The sequence below is a fragment of the Coregonus clupeaformis genome, chromosome 29 (genome assembly GCF_020615455.1).
Source record: "Coregonus clupeaformis isolate EN_2021a chromosome 29, ASM2061545v1, whole genome shotgun sequence".
Lineage (NCBI taxonomy): Eukaryota > Metazoa > Chordata > Actinopteri > Salmoniformes > Salmonidae > Coregonus > Coregonus clupeaformis.
Genome location: NC_059220.1, coordinates 29704574 through 29720075, shown reverse-complemented (window position 1 = coordinate 29720075; position 15502 = coordinate 29704574). Strand labels below are relative to the sequence as shown.

General features: G+C 43.8%; 1 long non-coding RNA gene across 1 annotated transcript in view; it reads left to right on the top strand.

Annotated features, from left to right (window-relative positions):
• Window positions 1-8510, top strand: part of LOC121544441 — a 45543-nt gene extending 37033 nt beyond the window's left edge. The window contains exon 3 of the long non-coding RNA XR_005996113.1: window positions 8018-8510. This is a non-coding gene — a long non-coding RNA (uncharacterized LOC121544441). The remainder of the gene's footprint in view (window positions 1-8017) is intronic.
• The last annotated feature ends 6992 nt before the right edge of the window (window positions 8511-15502 follow it).

Genomic DNA, 15502 nt, shown 5'->3' with positions numbered 1-15502 from the left:
TCTCCCATTCCTCCTCTGGATCATCCAGATGGTCATTGGCAAACTTCAGACGGGCCTGGACATGCGCTGGCTTGAGCAGGGGGACCTTGCGTGCGCTGCAGGATTTTAATCCATGACGGCGTAGTGTGTTACTAATGGTTTTCTTTGAGACAGTGGTCCCAGCTCTCTTCAGGTCATTGACCAGGTCCTGCCGTGTAGTTCTGGGCTGATCCGTCACCTTCCTCATGACCATTGATGCCCCACGAGGTGAGATCTTGCATGGAGCCCCAGACCGAGGGTGATTGACCGTCATCTTGAACTTCTTCCATTTTCTAATAATTGCGCCAACAGTTGTTGCCTTCTCACCAAGCTGCTTGCCTATTGTCCTGTAGCCCATCCCAGCCTTGTGCAGGTCTACACTTTTATCCCTGATGTCCTTACACAGCTCTCTGGTCTTGGCCATTGTGGAGAGGTTGGAGTCTGTTTGATTGAGTGTGTGGACAGGTGTCTTTTATACAGGTAATGAGTTCAAACAGGTGCAGTTAATACAGGTAATGAGTGGAGAACAGGAGGGCTTCTTAAAGAAAAACTAACAGGTCTGTGAGAGCCGGAATTCTTACTGGTTGGTAGGTGATCAAATACTTATGTCATGCAAAAAAATGCAAATTAATTACTTAAAAATCATACAATGTGATTTTCTGGATTTTTGTTTTAGATTCCGTCTCTCACAGTTGAAGTGTACCTATGATAAAAATTACAGACCTCTACATGCTTTGTAAGTAGGAAAACCTGCAAAATCGGCAGTGTATCAAATACTTGTTCTCCCCACTGTATGTGCAGCCAGAAATACCACCCTGAACAGACCAAAATAGCAAGAAATAAACGTATTACATGTACATTTGAGTCATTTAGCAGACGTCTTATTCAGAGTGACTTACAGTTAGTGCATTCATCTTAAGATAGCTAGGTGGGACAACCACATATCACAGTCACTTATGTGGTGTTATTTTAATTGCTGAAGAATATAATTCCACCTAACTGAGTCTCATCGCAAACCCCAGTTTAAAGTATGTTTTACAGTCCCCGTTTCAGTTTTGCAGGAGGATTCCTAGTGTTAATCAGCTCCTCTGTGTGGCATCTTTACCACACCATTATGTCATCATCACAGAGCATTGAAATGAGCTGTTATATAATTAGCCACATTCTAACATGCTTGTAAAACAGGAGTTTACACAGGGACAATATTAGTCAGTCACTGATTTGTTCCTTGTTTCTGTTTCTGTTTTTCTTTCTCTTTCTCTCTTTTTTCCTTTTTTTTAGTGCACCTCAGCAGAGGACATTTGTGAATTTGTTTTAGGTCAATGGTTATGATGTGAACTCATTATGGAGAAGGTCAGGCCCATACATAAATGTATTACAGCTCAGAGGAGGATCTCAGGGTGCTTAAAGGCCTAGCCCTGGGAAGAGGGATGGGTAGACCTCACAGGAGGTTCACAGGAGCTGCCCGCCCTCCCGTCAATCCCAGCCAGCCAGCCAATCCCTCTCCCCAGCTCCATTCATTATGCACACTTCTCCAGACTGGAATGACCATACTCCACAGGGAAGGGGAGGAAAGCAGGGTTTTATATGGTGGGTATATAAATAATGATGTCAGGCCCATGACCGGGAACTCTGCTATTCCCCTTGGACTGTTGGTTCACGGCCTGTGTGCTGCAGCACTGACTGAGACTCCTGTCTCTAATGACCCATGTCAAAGATTACCCGCCACACGAATAATGAGATATCATTCCTGGTTATCTGGCTGCCACAGTGACTATTATAATCATATAGGCTATGTGTTAGTCGCTACTGTGTCGTACTACTCCCCTGGAAAATTTACATGAACTTGGTGACGAAGGACATGGTGTGAAGGGTGGGAGGTTGGGTGGGGGGGTGGGGGAGGGGAGAGACATGTCCAACCACACAAAATCCCAATGAGGGATGGCTGGACACACCTAGTGAGGAAACGCAGTATCAATGTTCTGACATAAAGCTCCTTTCTTCACAGAGGTTATTGTCCATTCACACCCTTGGCCCTTAAACAGTTATATCCTGCCCTGTTTGGCTAAAGAACACTTTCTGTCTGTATGGGCCCGTCACTCCCCTCTCATTCATTACAATGGGGGACTTTAAGCTGCCACACTAGCTGTATAAGACTGCCCCGCACACAGGGGTGAGGAGACAGACCACCAGCACACTCGGGCCACAGTGCCCCATGATCGGCCCAAAACAAAAGCGCATTGAGTCTCTCCCCGGTTTTGTGCCACGACCCCTAGGTACTAACACCCACAAGGCACTGGGGCTACTTCCTGTGCCTTCCGTTTTTACATACATTTATTACACCATCCGGACACGGCAACAACACACCCTTCAAACTCAGAGATGGATGTTTGCTGAATGGGTTAACCGTGTGGACATTAGTGATAATTGATGGTCTGCTTTTCGTTCTTTTTTTGTCTAGGTTTTGTGGTTGTTTCCCCCCTTTCTTCCATCTCTTTTCCTAAAGAATAAACACCCTCAAGGACATCTTTTACTACTGTTCTTCCTCCTGCCCCATTCCCATCCCAGCCCAGTGTCTCTCCCCCAGCCTGAACCTGCCGAGCCTGGACGGCTACAGATTGACTCTTTGTTGGCTGGCGTTAATAGGATTAAAACGGGTTACTAGCTCTATCACAGAGAGCTCCAAACCATCCCTATATTTAAGTATCTCATGGGGGCCGGGGCATTGTTGCGCTATCTGTCCCCCCCCTCGCGGCTCTCCTGGCCGGGGCAAACCTTAGGCCTGGTGAGGAGTAGGATGGGGGTAGCCAGGGGTTGGCCTCCAGGAAAATCCCAGGATTATGTCAGTGCTCATTACAATGTACACAAAGACCACAGGATCAGTAGAAGCACAAACGGAGCAGTTAAGTCAAATAGGGTGGGCCAGCGGATTCTCTGCTCCAACCCCACTACTGATTAGCCTTTGTGCACTGGGACTCCCCACATTCAGCCCTGCACTGCTGGGTTAAGGATGGGCTGTGTGTGGAGTCAATGCCAGCAATGGGCTATGTTGCTAAGGTCTTCAGCTGCAGTCTGTGAAGGATGCAACATTATTTATATTCTCACTTGAGGTTTATAGGATTGCAAATTATGGAATAGTTCTTGGAAATTATATTTACTGGCAGGATAATAGGAAGTCATTCTAGATGTCATGATAACACCAATTCGATTCAAGCCAGGATAGTTATTGTGAATGTTGATAATATGGTACATACTGCTGCTCACAGCTCACATACGTATGTAGCTACATTATTAGACAGTGAAAGAGAACGGCCAGGGATCCATCTATAATAATGTCTGAGGTCATACTCCACTTCACAATCTCTGATAATGACCATAGCCAATGAAGTTGTGTCCATTAGTCATGCTGAAGTGTCCAGCACTACATTCACACCAACCTGAGACTGACACAATGGCGTGCAAATGCATTATTTGCATAGCGCTTAAACAAAAGAGAATCAAAAACAGAGCCGGGATTAATATTCCTACCATCACAGATGCACCCTGGGAGGAGTGTGTGTATGACCACTACAGTGTGACCCTCGCATGCTGGAAACATGAGGGGCCAGCCTCTGATTGATGTTTGTGTTCATTTCAATAGGTGCTCAGGAATAGTGCTACTCCCCACACTAGGAACACACACACGCTCCACACTGTGTAAATGCTCATGTTGCACTGCCCAGTATGCACACTGATGTTAAGATATGCAAAACGGCCATGGTTCCAATTCAGCTCTAGAGCTAACAAACTCTAAAGGGACTGTAGATTTACCGCCAGTGTCCACCATGTTGGCATCGCTGTCTATGTTGAGGTTCTACTGTACAGTCTATATCACTGCTGAGGCAATTCATAGAGGCAATAATTCATCTGGTTGACCAGGAAGTGGAGGTATAAAATAATACAATCTTCATGCACCTCCCATTCAATTCAGTGCACAAGCAGATGCTACTCTTCCAGTATAGGCTACCATACTGTAGTTAAATAACAAGAGGATTGTCGTGAGAGAGAAAAAAAACATATAATTGAATTGTCACTCAATTCACTGTACAGAGGACATGATACTGTGAAACAATACATCCATACAGTTTCCTTTTAAAGTAGCTTCTCAATAAATATAGCTGAGGACCTTTAAGAATATTACAGTAAAATATATATATATATTTTTTGTATATATCTGTTTATTTATTTACCCAGATTAGATCATAAAATCATGAAATTACTCTCAAATTGCTTTTTCGAGAAATCATATTTATTTTATTTTGCCCTTCCTCTCCTGTCAGCGTACTCATAAATGTTGCTGGAGAAATTCTTATTTTAGCAATCCCCAGATAGGCAGTCCCCATTTCCATAGCTTTAAATAATGTCAATCTGTGCAGACCCTGGATTGAAGCCCATGAGCCGGAAGGCACAATTTCTCCTTTTCCTACAGTCTGATCATTTTCTGAGCTATTGGCAAGTTGGGAATTTTGAAGCCTTATCACTTGGGCTCAGCGAAGTTTACTGCTACTAATCGGAGCTGGGATCACTCATTCAAGGATTGCATGATCATGTTTTTCCTCAGCAGTGACAGCTGTCTGCACCAGCATTAGCAATGCAGATGAACTAGCCTAATAGGTTAATGCAGAACACACAAAATTGAGGTGTAATCCCCCAGCGAAATAATCTAACATGCTCAAATTCCCTGATGTGGGAATAGAGACATTGCCTGTGACTCAATTAGGTGCAATGCAGATCAAAGCAAATTTACCTAGAATAATCTATGCCCTGGATCCTGTGTGTGTGTGTGTGTGTGTGTGTGTGTGTGTGTGTGTGTGTGTGTGTGTGTGTGTGTGTGTGTGTGTGTGTGGGTGGGTGTGTGGGTGTGTGGGTGTGTGGGTGTGTGTGTTTGAGACAGTGAGGGACATGGCAGTGTGCCTGCCCTCATAATGCTGCAGGCAAACTCAGGGCAGCAATAACATCCACCTGACAGGACCCCAGCAATAACATCCACCTGACAGGACCCCAGCCTGCTTATTTATTCCCTTTACTTACCCCACTGCTCACATAATGTCAACACACACACACACACAACACACACGTACAGCGTGCGCACACACACACACACATACATTTGAAAATACATACACCTTGGTGGAACCTGGAGAACTGCTAACCAGGAGAGTGTGAGCAGCCTCAGTCACAGCTGCAGTGTTTTCAGCCTAATTGAAGCTAAGTGCCAGATACGTGGGAGCAAATATATGTGCCGATTCATATGTATGTTTTCAGATTTGGACCTATCTCTTATTCAAATATCAATTGAATAGGGACCGCTCGGATCCTGTCCAAATGTGGCCACTAATATTGGATTCTGTCCTGCATCGGATACCATGATTACTATTAATAATCTCCTGCCATGTTTATATTTCAGGCCCTATATAGTGGCCCTGTTTTATCACGGCTATGAAAATGGAGCAGCTCGCTGTATTAATGGCTATGCTGTGTCTGGGTGCAGCTGGTCATTATGGCTCCATGGTGGGTGTTGTGCTACTCTTATCCACACAGCCTTCCTGTCTGTCGCTCTGTTATTCTCTAATGCGTCACTCTGACCACAGACACTTTGTTAGAGGACAAAAAAAAAATCCTCACTGCTTCCAGAGAGGAGTCTGCGAAGGAGAGGTCGAGCCTCATTTCTCAAAGCAGGTAGTGAGTAATGAAAGTCACACTAAGCGTCAACCAATTGGCAATTGAGAGAGGAGAGAAGACTTCAATACAAGCACTGTTTGGGGATGAGAATGGTGGAACGCACCAATTACTCCCAGTCGGTCCCCCAAAAAAACAGAACTCAATGAGGACACAAAACCGAACAATCAGCTGCAACTAGCTATCAACGTTGTAGTGGAATATGCAAAAATGCCAATTAAATGTGTTAGCATATGCACACTTTTTCATGATATCGGAGCATCTGTGGCATTAGGCATGGTTCTCTATGTAAAATGGAGGCAGGGAAATGAATACGCAATCTACCACTGTGTTTTCATCATTAGTGCGCTACAAATCCATCTAGGCTACTCAGAACCCACAGATGGGAGAGAGAAGAAGGTGTGTCCTCAGTTGCCAAATTAATTCCTGTCTTGACATCTTAATTCTCAGTTCTTGTATGTGGTCAAATCAGCCTACTATAGAAAAGTAATCAAGCAATTATTCCAAAATTATATTTGTCCAACACACACTGATTGGTTATTCTTTTCTTATTGGGTAAGCTCATTAATTCTGAGCAGCTTGCTTGTTATGCCTCTACCATTACTCCTTTCCCCTCTCATCCTCCCTCCCTCTCTTCCTCTCTTCTTCATGCACACTCACTCCCAGCTCCCCCCTCTCACCCACTTCTCCCTCTTTTTTTTGTCTCTCTCTCTCTTCTCTCTCTCTCTCTACAGATTCAGCCTATCTGCCGGCACCAGGCCGCTGATGTTGTGAGATGACACACACTACAAAAGCCCCATGATCTATGGCATTGTCTATTCCTCCAATTACTATTCACATCTCTGATTAACTTTGATGTGGAACCTAATGAGATAAGGGCGATTATCAAGGCACTGGCTGATAGTGGTCTCATTTATTCCAGCGCCTGGAACCGGCAAGTGACACAAACTAATGAGGAGGTGTCTGCCAGGGAAGCCCAGAGAGTTAAGGCTAGGAGAGGAGAGGAGAGAAGAGGAGAGGAGAGAAGAATCTCCAATAGTAGGACTTCTCCAGTTCATTAGCCTGGAGAAAAGCAAACTGAAATGGCTTCTGAAATGGTCTGGGTGCAGCGGGCAGCAGCATGGAGACACTCCACATAACAGCACAGACGCTGCCTGTAAGGGAGCCAGGAAGTTTGGAGGAGAAAAGGAGCCATATCTCTTCCCTCCAGCATCTCTCTCTCTTAACAGCTACTTCAAGGCTTTTACGGCCATACTAATTGCTGGGTTTGTTTGGTGTGAGGAGTGTGGAACAGTATACACTGCTTCCCCTTATCTAGAAGTGTTAAAATCTTTATGCTCCACATCTGGCCCCAGTGTAAAGCCAAATGATGTGTGGCTGATTTAGTATTTGAACTGAAAACCGTTATCTGTGAATGGGGTCTGCACAATAGTCAATTATGTTAAAGGGAAAAAAAACTTTACCATAATACCATGATTTTACTACAATTAAATAGTCCAATTCAATTCTACACAATACCCTACAGTATGGTTTTCAATATTCTTTATGGCGTGAACTGAATTCAAATGCTCAGTATTTGCTTTTATGTCATTTCTGCACTCTATTTGACACACTATCATGTCTCGTTGCAAACAATTATTATGTTTCAAATAAATTCACAAAAACATTTAACAATTGTCTTTGATTTGAAAATTAAATGTTTAATTTTGTTTTTCATTTCAACAAAAGGTGAATACAATGTTTTAGCTCTTCATCAATGTCTCTCTGCACTATATTCTGCTGTACTGTACTGCAAGGCAATGGAATTATTGTTGAACAATGGAATTATTGTCTGTGAAAATCCAATATAATCAAAGGGTTATTCATCTCACATTGTCAATCTAAGTAACATAACAAAAAAAATCCCCATCAAAATCCGTCAATTTAAGCGAAAGATATCTGCATGGGCTGCGTCTCAATCCACCGCATCCGCCTATGTCGGCTTTCCACATACGCAGTGGAAGGTGGCCGAGCTACAGCGGTGTAGCTAGCTGCAGTGTCAACCATGTAGCTCGCTAGCTAGCTAACTAACGTTAGCTAGATCAACTGATCAGCCCAGCGCACAATCCTCCCACTTCATTGCTCTCTCTCACTGTTGGTGTCTATTGTGTGTCTGTGTCTAAATGTCGTTCTGTTTTCATGACAAGGCCTACAAGCACATCTGTCACATAGTGAAACATCCCAGTAAGCTTTTTGTGCCATATACAGTAGCTACTAAAAATGTGTGTGTTTCTTTTTACAGCTTGTAGCGACAAAACCGAAGGGGAGGAGAATGGGACAGCCAAGAAAATAAAATACCCTTCAACGTGGAAAGGAGAGCTTCAGAAGAGAAGGAGAGTAAATCGTACCTTGGCAGGAAAAAGATGATTGAGTTAACTATGGCAATTGATATCTGCCTCATTCTTACCAGAATACCTAACTTGATGTTTAATTCCATGCTGAAATGTGTCTGATTTGCATACTAGTAACATGATTGATAGTGAAATTTCAATAATGACTGTTATACTGTTGTAATACCTGATCCTCCTTGATATTTCATTCTGAGTAAAAAATGAAGCATCACACTTGGTGTAAATCTTTTTAGTACATATTGAAATTGTGAAATTATTCCAATGTCTCGAGTACTGTTTACCTCTTTATGAAATTGAGCACATTGATGGATATTAAGTCAACTTTGAATAAGACAGTAATTGAAACTATAGCCTACCTATGCTGGAGGACATCTACAAGATGGTGCTGGCAGGCTTAAATAATAAAGAAATGTAAAATCAATTGCACTAAGTTGTTGTTTTTTGTTTGCTGTCAAAATGTACCATAAGGTGTAAAAAATGACCAACTACATTTGTAACTACTACTTAAGTAGTTTTCTGATCGGACACTTTTTTACTCTTACTTGAGTAGCTAGTTTCTTACAGTCTAAGTAACAGGACTTTTGCTTAAGTACAACTTGTCAGTACACTACCCACCTCTGGCTTAGGGGAAGTAGAGAAAATGTGAAATAAACACTGATTCTCCTGCACTGACTGACTGTGTGTAGAGTAGCAGGAAGTGTGTGCCTTTTGATTTGTAGTATAAAGGTAAATAATATTTGTACATCTAACACATACTCGAAGTGAATGAGCAGCCCATGAATGTGTTTCTATGAGCTAGTGGAGAGCTCTACAGACTTTAAAGCCCAAGCTCAATTAAGCCTTGCCTCATCGGGAGAGAGAAAGGAGCTGAAAGCTGAATACATAAGATAATGCTGCCTCGCAAAGAAGCCGACTCACTCAGTGCAAAATTAGAGAGAGAGAAAATCTTGATAAAGGAAAAAAAGTGACAGACAGTAGGGGGAGAAGGGAAAGAGAAGTTCCTTTGGGCCAGATTCCTTTGAAACCAGTTAACCAAATACAGCTTTTCATATTCAGCAGAATTAATAGTGTCCCTTTCTTGTTCTGACTGCACATCATAACGGGCTGAGGGGAAGCGAGAGAAGAGCATTTCTTTATCCAAATTGTACCCAATTTAGGGACAAAGCAGTGCCCTCTAGCTTCTCAGAAAAGGAGTCGCGGGCATAAAAGAAGACTGACAGTCGACATCCAAATCTCGTTCAAGGACGCAATTTCCAAATGCTAATCATAATCTGCAGATGTTGGCCACTGATACATTGACTTATTTATTTATTTATTTAAACATCATGTCTGTCCCATTTGAAGCTGTGTGAAATTTGAAACAAAGAAGGAAAAGCCCTTGTTTTTGAGGTAAGGTGAACACAGTGGATGTGCCAGCCCAGCCAAGCTCTATGCTGCCTACCATGGCTTCTGAAGTCCTGCACACCAGACAGATAGATGCACAGACATCTCCCCCATCCCCATCTTTTCCCTCTCTTTACATCTCTCTCTCTCTCTCTCTCTCTCTCTCTCTCTCTCTCTCTCTCTCTCTCTCTCTCTCTCTCTCTCTCTCTCTCTCTCTCTCTCTCTCTCTATCTCTCTCTCTCTCTCTCTCTCTCTGAGTCTCTTTAAGAGTACCTCAGATGTGTGGTTTCCATCTGAAAAAAGAAATACTTGACAGAGAGCTATAGGAAGAGAGCACTCTGGATTTTTGACATTCTTTGCACTGCTGCTTCAAAATGAGGAGGGTGAAGGGGCTAGGAAAAGCAATTCCAAATGTTTTTATTTTATTTTATTTGTTGCCTTTCCTCTCCATCTCCTTTTTGGAGGCAGGCTTGAGGTCTCAGCCATATTCAGACGGGCTCCTCCTTGAATCGGCAATAGTGGTATGAGACAAACACTAATTCATTAGATCATATTTAAATCAGAGTCATTCAAACCAGTTAGTTCAATAGGATGACTCCCTTTCATTTCTTCCAGTTAGGCATCGTTGGGAAAGATACTGTATATATTTTTTAATTGCTTTGAGTTTAGATGTGTTATTCAACAACAACAAGCTGAATTACTGACATAGAATTTCTTGCATGCATTTTCTTTCTCCCTATATGATAAAAATAGCAATCGAAAATATTTGTGTCTTTGGCGCTATTTGACTCTCAGCAACATACAAATTACTAGTTTAGCCACAGTAATATATGCTTCACTGTTGCTGATGATCTTGAAACAGAGGAGCCATCCGAGGTTAGCCTAGAATCCTACCCTAGACGCAGGTTTTCTGCGGTTCATAGGAAGAGAGTGGCTGGAATACTAAGTTACTGCAAATGCGGCATTTTGTTTCCCATATCGAAAGTCCTGTATTTGGTCCAATGCTAACGCAGACAAGGCCTTCACCCAAGCTGGGTATTCTAACTGGAAGTATGCTATTGATAGTACTGAAGGATTCACTAGGCACACATCAAGCAAAGAGCATTTGAAATGCACTGCACTGTGGAAAGAAAAACAAGTTCGAAGTACTATGGGAACATTGGTGTCAACACTTGTTAATGATGGGCAGCTGAAGAAATTGCATGTATTTGTTGGCGATTTAGTTCCTTGTTACAAACCAGCAACCACTGAGGAGGACATTTCCAGTTTTTGGAGACTGAAAATCACCCACTCTGGCTCCAATGGGGACAAATTGACCCTTCTTGATATCCTGCAACGATTATCTGGGCCTCTCCGCGATGCCGACCGTGCTTATTGCACTAAAACATGGATTGACTTTTGGGGTGTCCACAGCTACATGCGAGAACTCATTTTCCACGTGTTCAATCAGCACGGAAGAAGCATGCTACACCCGAGGAAAGCTCAACTAATCCAACTGGCATTTGAGGGGGATCTTACGAGAAGATTTTGGGGAGAATGGAATGATCGATTATTTAGGAAGTTCCACAGCGCATCAAGGAGGCTACAACTCTTCTGAAAAGGAAAGAAACCATCTAGCTGATTGGTTTTTATCAAAATCTTGGTGGTATAGCCGGTTGCATCATTTCAGCAAAAATGTAGGGTCAGCCTAGGTTTTCAACGGCCTTGCTTTAGTGTGTATAATTCCAATGCAACAACCCAAATGACGCCCCTGGGAATAGCTACATATCGGTATGGTGCTGATAGAGTCGTCGTCCGTCCCCGTCGCCCCGTCCCCCGTCCCCCGTCCCCCGTCCCCCGTCCCCGTCCCCCTATTGAATGCAGAGAGAAACATTTGAAGTTTTATCATGGAGCAGAGATGTAGCAATTTTATAACTAATTTCATGCAATTCTACTCATTTTTTCATAGGGCAGTGAGGAAAATGTGCAGGTTTACAGCTCATTTCCTGCAATTCTACATATTTTGCCATAAGGTTGAGAGAAATGTATGCAGTTTTTAATATATGATATCTGAGTGAGAGTGACTAACAAAATCAATGGGAGGCCCCAGTTGGTAATTACAGGTTTAGGTTGCTGGCCACTAGACCAACTTACCAATCTAAAGAATTTTAGCTGACTGACAGTGACTGACATGAGAAACAAGAGAAAAACTGCTGATGCACAACCAAATTTCAAAAGTGTACCTTGTGTATTCTACTATTATAACTCTCAAGAGTAAGTTGAGACCCCGACTGACTCCCTAAGAATAAAAAGTTGCCCATCTCTGCTTTAGTCTATATGACAATAACAGTTGCACACTCCTCTGCACATGATCAGTAATTTACATTTTTAGTCATTTAGCAGACGCTCTTATCCAGAGCGATTTACAGTTAGTGAGTGCATAAACATTTTTCATACTGGCCCCCCTTGGGAATCGAACCCACAACCCTGGCGTTGCAAGCGCCATGCTCTACCAACTGAGCTACACGGATCCATCATCATCATCCTGATGATCTGTCAATGTGACACTCAGAAATCCATTCCTGCTCATCTCCTTCAATACGTCTCTACAGCATCATTAATAGTCATTCATTAAATAACAGCTTACTGTGAAAGGACCAGGTGTCGTTTGTTTTACTTCGGAGTAGAAATGAATATTCTATTGCTGTTCGCTAGCCTATATTTAGTGGGTGGCTTGGAGGAGGGTGTATAGATGCTGCTTTCTTTGAAGATGTTTCTGTCCGTTTCCTGAGCTGCGGTTGGTTCCTCGATCCCTTTGTTGACTTTGTCCTGCCTCTCCCCAATAAACAATCCCGGGCTGATACAATGCCAGGTTCTGTCTGAAACAATCAGGACTCGTGCCCCTCTCAAGCATGCCAAGCAAAACCCAGGCAGAGACAAACAGGCCGTGCAGCTGTCCTCAGACAAAATAAACCACTTCCGGGCCAGAGGGAAGGACTGGGGTGCTGGGCAAACCCTAAATGGACCATTGTTGTTGCTCTCACAGAAACCCACAGTATCACACAGCACTCGATTGTGGTGGCAAATGATTATTCCCCCTCTCCTCGCTGGCGCACAAGGCAGCCTTGGTGGCAGTCTGTAGGGGAAGACAAGGCCCACCCTACTGGAAATGTGTGGAATGGCTCCAGTCGAGTCTACGACAACACTCCACAATCAGCAGCCCGAGTGAAGCAGATTCGCTGCATGTCTGGCAGCCAAGGCACTCGACATGCCACAGCAGTTTGACAGGGTGCTGAAAGCGGGTTCCCATTTTAATATTCAGTGCACCAATTCATTAACATTCTATTCTGCCTCACAATGGAGACTGGAGAGGCTTTGACCCTCCACATTCTCAGATCAAGGTCACTAAGAAAATAAAATCTGTATTCTATTCCTGGCGCTTTATATCTCCCAGCTGCCACCCAGTACCCAACCCCCCATGTAAGTGAAATTATTTTCATCTCAGGGCAATTTCATCTTAAGGACAACAGTTTTGTGCATGGCCGCTGCTGTCATTAAATGACCCTGGTAAATTGTGGATTTGTTAAAGGACAGACCTCTTTATTCAATCCCACTCTCACCCCCAAACAGGGTTGTGTCTGAAGCACATGCATTTGGAGTCAACACGACAATATGGGTCTGGTTTGCATGGCAACCAAGCTATGCAACGTCCCCAAAAGCCTCTTTAAAAATATACTTCCTTAAACATACGTGCAACACACACACACAACACACACAGAGAATAAATCCAGTCGACGAGTCGATTATGTGATTGGACCCTGTGACAAATGGCGAGCATGTTGCAAACACGTCCCCTGTCAGTCCTGGGTGTATGTGGGCAGACACAAAGCCTAATTAAAATACATAGACCCAGCACAGCTTTGGTGGGTGGGAATGATGCTCCATCAAGATGTCGTTACAACAGCCCTGTCCCCACCCACTGGCATGTATCTCCCTGCCACCGTCCCCTCCCAGGACAGCACAATAGCTGCCTCCTTTATTGCCTGTGTGGCCTGTCTGCTCAGGGGTCAGCCCTAATCCTTGGGGAGTTCTCACATTGTGTTTTACCAACCAGGGTCAAACTGTTTGAAATGAGGGGGTTTAGTTAAACATCTATTAGCAAGGTCCAATGTGTTGTTGCCTGATTTATGAGAGACTGTTGTGCTCAGCTGTCCACATACTCCACAGCGTATGGCCAGTATGGCGCATGACTCATGTTATGTGACACAGCCAACACAAAACACACCACACACTGCATATATAAACAAATGAACACTGATCCCATAGTACCCAACTACCCCTAACACGTCATCAGATATAGATAATGTGTTGCATATCATTAAAGGACGGATTGAGCCTGTTCCAAAATAAAGGTACATTGTTTTATGGTGACAGTCCTCTTTGTCACTGAGAGGCACCATGCGCTCCCGTGCTTACTAAAACAAGTTGAAAGAGAAACATCTGTTGTGGTGGTTTCTGTGCAGCCTGACTGTTAGCTCGGTTAGTGTAGCTGACATTGAAAGAGAGGGGAGAAACACGGACAACAATCCCACCAGCCCCTGCTGCGAGAAGACATTTCACATGGTGGCCGTCTCCTTTGATACAGCTCCTGTGATCCCTGCTGGTGTGGCTTTTAAAAGAAAGCCTACACACACATACACACACACACACACACACACACACACACACACATACATACACACACACACTCACACACACACACACACACTCACACACACACACACACACACACACTCACACACAGCATAGGGCCATGACAACACAAGTGCTAATCACTATACGAAGTGTGAACATGTCCCATTATTTCTGCTACCATGACATTTTCATAGGATTCTGTATTTTATGCTATACAAGAAATATCAAGTCAGAGAAATAATAAATATGACTCATAAATTCCACCACAGAGCAAGAAATAAATTATTTATTTATTCTAGCCTTTTACCAATGTAAACTAATACTCCTTCTCGACTAAACTAGCTACTCTCCAAACAAGCATAGAAAGCAAGTCCATGGCAGTAGTTATATCTGGGGCCAGAGGACAGTATGGCAGGGCCAGTGAATATAACACCCTCTCAAAACTGGAGGTAAACAAGCTCCTTTAATTACAGCAGCACTACAGCAATTTCCCTGCTCACGCAGGCTACAGAATGGTACCCTATTACTTTACTCCCAGTTCCAAATGCCTAAGCTAATGACCAGTTACTAATTGGTGCTTATACCTTATATCAGTTCGTGCAGAATATAATTGCAGCTATTATGGTTGTAAATAATCCTTGAAATTAGCATCTTTCATGCTAAATATTGGTATGGAGAATGTTCGGGAAAAGGTCTCGGTGTCGTTACTGAATCGGTTGATTTATCATTAACTAGAGGGTTCAGGGCAGAGGGAAAGCCTTTCATATAATATTGTGGTTTCACTTCATCTTCTGTACCAGTGTTAATGGAGGCATTAACGTTGTAGAGCTCTGGTGTGTGTGTGTGTATGTGTGTGTGTGTGTATGTGTGTGTGTGTGTGTGTGTGTGTGTGTGTGTGTGTGTGTGTGTGTGTGTGTGTGTGTGTGTGTGTGTGTGTGTGTGTGTGTGTGTGTGTGTGTGTGTGTGCGTGAAGAGGAGAGGAGAGGAGAGGAGAGGAGGTGGGGGTATATTACATGCAGATCACGCTTCCCAGGATTCAGCAGCTCGTCTTTTGTGTTGGCTCTTCCGTCAGCTGTTGACTCCCTAAGTGTCTCAGACAGCCGTGTGTCTGTCTGCGCCTCTGTCCACTGGCTTGTCCTGGTCACATTTCTGAAGTCCGCTGACTGCTAATGGCCGTGTACAGACAAAGAGCCCACTCTGTGGCCACTCTGCGGTGCTGGGCTGGGGGCCAGGGAGAGCCTAGGGGGCCCGGGGAGCTGGGTGTCGGAAGAGGGTGGGCTGGAGCTGGGCAGAGCACCCGGCACTGCCTGCCTCTCTGC